At 41.0% G+C, this 5,457-nt stretch overlaps 1 pseudogene; it reads right to left on the reverse strand.

Moving 5' to 3' along the window:
• LOC102818222 overlaps nt 1–346 on the reverse strand; it is a 3,129-nt pseudogene extending 2,783 nt beyond the window's left edge.
• Between the last annotated feature and the right edge of the window lie 5,111 nt (nt 347–5,457).

Raw genomic sequence — 5,457 nt, forward strand, 5'->3', positions numbered from 1 at the left:
GATGAGTGAGTGCCTCCTGTGCTGCCTCACTTTCCTGAAAGATTTCAATTTTTATTCCATCAATTCCTGGTGCCTTGTTCTTTGCCACTTCTTTAAAATTTGAGTCTTTGTTGTATAGATGTAATGGCTCCCAGGACTGATATTTACTCAGTCGGTTTACTCATGACTTAATGTTATATGCAGTTCCAAATTCATCTGCTAACATTTTTGTTCCTTGTGATACCTGGTCTTTGGGAGGAGTGATCAATGATACCATGCTTGTGCCATTGCTGTGGGACACCTCCAACCTTTTGATGAGCTTCTTGATCTTCCAGATCTCCATGGTCCTGTCTCTAGCACTGAGGTCATCTGCCCTCTTCTCATCTCCTCTTCCCTAAGGGTTCAGTCCTGGGCAGCAGTGGACACCCTAATGATGTCTTCTGATGTGCTGTTTTGTCATCCATAGTCCTTATTTAATGAAATGTCTGTTTAAATCTTTTGCCTATTTAAGAACTTGAGTACTTTCTTATTATTGAGTTTTGAGAGTCCTTTCTATTCTGACTTTAAGTCCTTTATTAGATGCTATTTGCAAATCTTTTCTCCTATCTGTGCCTTGTCTTTTCACTCTCTTAACAGTGTCTTTTGAAGAGTAGGGTTTCTGAACTTTGATGAATTCCAAATTTATCTTTTTTTTTTTTCTCTTAGGGATTTTGCTTTTGGTGTCAGAACTAAGAAATCATTATGTAACTCAAAGTCATAAATATTTTCTTCTAGTTTTATATCTGTAATTCACTTTGAGCTAATTTTCATGTGTAAGTTACAATTGAGGGCCATTTTGTTTGCATGGGGATATCCAATTGTTCCATCACAGTTTGTTGAAATAGTCATTTTTCTCTATTCAGTTGTCTTTGTAATTTTCTCAAAAAGAATTTGGCCATATATGTGTAGACATATTTCTGGACTCGCTAATATTCTCCACTGATCTTTTAAACCTAGTTTTTCTCAAAATATAAAGTATATTCCCTATACAAAATATAAAAGTATATTCCCTCACTGTCTTGAGACAGTGAGGATGGTAACTTTATACTAAGTTTGGAAATCAGACAGTATGAGTCCTTCAGTGTTATTCTTCTTTCTCTAAATCACTTTGACTCTTCTGGTTAGCTTGCCATTTCATATAAATTTAAAAAACAATTTGATGATTTAAAAAATACATATAATTCTGTTGGGATTTTGAATGAAACTGTGTTAAAGTTATAAATCAATTTGGGGAGAACTGACATTTAATAAAATTAAACAGAAAACATCCATCATAAAAATATCCCCCAACCCTATTTCCTTTGTTATGAATATAAACATAACATATACAAGTGTGCAGTGTGTCCATTGAATATCACAATTAAAATTATGAGCCCTAGATATTACAAGAATCAGAACCAAGTATGATTTCAGATTCTGGTACATTAAACACATTCTAATTAGATGCAAATTTATACTTTTTAAACATTCATTCAATCCTTCAAACATTTATTTATTTAACCAACCAACCAATATGTTTAAGCATCTATAATGTACAGAAAACAATCTAAGTACTAGGGAAATGTTGATGAATAAGACACAGTATTGTCTGCATGTTAAGACTCCAATAGGTCTCAATATGATTACAGTCTCCACAAATGTTAATAAGTAGGAAGGGCAGGTGGGAGCTAAATTCTACCTTGAAAGGTTAAGAAACTCTCCATATAAATGCTACTGTGGACCTCACTTCACTAGAAAATTGGAAATGTATTTGCCAAGTGGATAAAGAGAGAAGAGAATTACAATTGATGAACTTGACCTATACTCATGGATGCGTTGTTGTTGTTAGATGCCATTGAGTTGGTACCGACTCTTAGTGACCCTGTGTACAACAGAACAAAACACTGCCCGGTCCTGGCCAACCTCACAATTGTTGCCATGCTTGAGTCCACTGATGCTGCCACTTTGCCAATCCATCTCGCTGGGGGTCTTCCTCCTTTTCTCTGACTGACTCTTCACCTTTTACAGCTGTTTCTCTTCATTTTAAGCTGTGCCCCATTATGGTCAACTCTACTTTGAGGAGGCAGCTCTTCCCCAGTTGCATATTAAGTGCCTTCCAACCTGAGGTGCTCATTTTCTGGTACTATATCTGACAGTGTTTCTCTGCTATTCATAAGGTTTTCAGTGACTAAATATTTGGAATTAGTTCGTAACTCCTTCTTCCTAATCTGTCTTCATCTGGAAGCTCATCTGAAACCTGTCCACCATGAGTGACTCTGCTGGTATTTAAAATACCGGTGGCATAGCTTCCAGAATCACAGCAACTCACAAGCCACCACAGTATGACAAACTGACAGATGAGTGGTGGATGTAGCTCAAAATACCAACAGAGAGTGAAGGAGTCTTCACATCAAGTATCAAAGCTATCCCATCTGTACACAGGGTAGATAGGGACAGGCAACTTAGACATTGGCTACATAAAATGAGGGGGCAATAAAGGCACAAAGTGACTGGCTTACAGGTTTTCAAGAGGGAGTTTAGTTTAAGAGTGTGTGGGGGAAGACAGAGTCCCCATTGAGTGGTTTCCATCTTGTCTGGATGGGTATGGTGGGAAGAGATGGGGATGAGATTCTTATGATTCAATAATGAGTATTGTTATCATGACTAATTGCTATTGTCACAATAGTAAAGGTAGAAATTTTGTAACAAAAATGGGGGAGTAGTTAATCTACAGTCCAGAAACATAGAACCCTAGGACCATCAAGGGAGAAGAGCACAAGAGGAATGCCAGAACTTATCCAAAGAAGCAGCAACACTAGAGATGGAGGCAGAGATGGGAACATGGAGAGAGGGAGCAAGTGAGGGCTCTAGATTTATGGAAAGAGAGGGACTAAGAGCTGGCAGCCAGGAGGCAGACTTTCAGAATATGACCTTTGGTGGCGTAAATTATTATATATGCCTGAGTGTTTTTGTTTTTTTTTTTAAAAAAGCTAAAATGAATAGAGAGTAATACTGTTAACTGAGGATACATGAAGGACATTATAATCATCATAATGAAACAAAGTATATGATTTGTTGAATGTAAAACTGATGATCTGCCCTGTAAACTTTCACTCAAATCGCAATAAAAACTTAAAAAAAAAAAAAAAGAAACCAAACAACAGGTTGCATTAGGCAAATCTGCTGCACAAGACTTCTTTAAAGTGTTTAGGAGCAAAGACATTAGTTTAAGGACTAAAGTGCACCTGACCCAACCCAAGGTATTTTCAATAGTCTCACATGCATGTGAAGGTTGGACAATGAATACGCAAGACAGTAGAAGAATCGATGCATTTGAGTTATGGAGTTGGAGAAGAATATTGAAAGTACCATGGACTGCCAGAAGAACAAATAAATCTGTGCTGGAAGAAGTACACCCAGAAAGTTCCTTTGAAGCCAGGATGTCTACACTTCGCCTTTCATGTTTTGGACGTATTGTCAGGAGGGACCAGTCCCCAGAGAAGGACATCATACTAGGTGAAGTGGAAGGTCAACAAAAAAGAAGACCCCTATCTAAATGGATTGGCAGTATCAGCAGCAATGGATTCAAGCTTAACAATGATTGTGGCGATGGCACAGGACTGGGCACTGTTTCGTTCTGTTGTGCATAAGGTCACCATGAGTCAGAATGGACTCGGCAGTATCTAACAACAACAAGAAGGACTGCCAGAAGAACAAACAAATCTGTGTTAGGATAAATGCAGCCAGAATGCTCCTCCTGGGAAGCCAGGATGGCGAGACTTTGTCTCTCCTACTCTGGACATATTATCAAAAGGAAGCAGTCTCTGAAGAAAGACATCATGTTTTGTAAAGTGGAGGGTCAGTGAGAAAGAGGAAGAACCCCAGTGAGATAAATGGCAAAAGGGCAAGGGGTACTAGGCTCAAGGCTCACAAGGACTGAGGATGGTGCAGGACAGAGCAGCGTTTCGTTCTGTTGTCGCTGTGAGTCAGAATGGACCCGATGGCCCCTAACAACAAGAAGTAAGGTTTCTGCCTAAATACTTCATAGCTTTTTGGTATTATTGTAATTTTCTATATTCATTTTCAAGGACAGCCATAACAAATGACCCAAACTGGTGGTTTCAAACAACAGCTCAGGAGGCCCACACCCCAGATGGTCCCTTTTGCCCCAACCAGCCACCCCCTAGCCCCCACCAAGACATCTAGCACCAAAGGTTAATTTTGCCTATTTTTCTTTTTAATTTACATAAACAACATCTGTATGTTTTTGAGTAGAGCATTCTCATTACTCTGTAGCGCTCCAAGGTGTGAGAAAACCTCAGAAATAACTTTATTATTTATTAATATTATTCTCAGATAATGATCTGCTTATGTTTTATTTGGAATAGGAGTGTAGGCAGGACCTTCTAAAATGGATTGCCCAGTGACAAGGGTAGGAAAATGGGAGGCATTTTCTGGGGAGAAGGATGAAGCTTTTATTGATTCTGGAAGGGGTTTCTAATCCAGGAATAGATAAGAAATACAGGTTGAAGTGTTCTTGAGGGGTTCGCTTTGTTTCCAGCCTTTGATTTTTGTGGTCATTTCTGTAGTCACAGGCTCTAGGGAGCCCTGTCCTCCTGCAGATCCCTGAGCCCAGATGTATTTTCTGGAGAGGCAAGAATGGACTCTGGCCCAGCACTGGGTCACAGGATCTCTACAGCAGGACAACAGGCATTTGTCAGCCATCCATCCAGCACAGCCTCCCCCACCTGAGTTCCTCTCTTAGGGGCTGAGGCTCTACCTTCCTGAAAAGATGACTGATCCTTTTAGTTGCCCCCCTCTTGCACCCCTCAATTCCTAGTCACCCCAGCCATTCATTATGGCTGACTGCTCCATCCTCTCTCCTCTATCTGGCCAACTTTGATCCTCAGCTTTGTCTGATAACCCTATCCTCAGCGTTTTGGACATCTGTAAGTTCCTGTTAAGTCCCACCTGTGGTAAGGCCCCCAGCCCCGTTTGGGACTGTTTCTACCTGTGGAGCTGGCTCTGTAGTCCCACTTCCTGACTGGGATGGGAGAAGCCTGGGACCTTCTCTCCTAGACTGGCTCCGAATCCCTGCTCCCAATTGCCAAGAGCGGGAGAGCAGGGTCTACTGGATGCGATCTGGGACCTTCCCATGCCTGACACCGGTTGGCCAGGGACCAGCAGGTTAAGCTCTCTAAACTACTAGCCAAAAGGTTAGCTCACTCAGAGAGCCTAGGCAGGCAGGCCTGATGGTCATGAAAACCCTAAAGAGCAGTTCCGCTCCGCACCCAAGGGGTCGCCATGAGTCAGAATCCAGTGGACTGCAGCCAACAATACCGATAACGACAATAGCCGAGTTGGAGGGTAGAAAATCTGCTTTATTTAATGTCCACTATTTTGAGAGATGGTTGTGGGAAGGAAGAAGTGGTTCAGGCAGTGTAGACAGCCGATTCGGAT

Source organism: Chrysochloris asiatica, unplaced genomic scaffold (genome assembly GCF_000296735.1).
Source record: "Chrysochloris asiatica unplaced genomic scaffold, ChrAsi1.0 scaffold00304, whole genome shotgun sequence".
NCBI classification, from domain to species: domain Eukaryota; kingdom Metazoa; phylum Chordata; class Mammalia; order Afrosoricida; family Chrysochloridae; genus Chrysochloris; species Chrysochloris asiatica.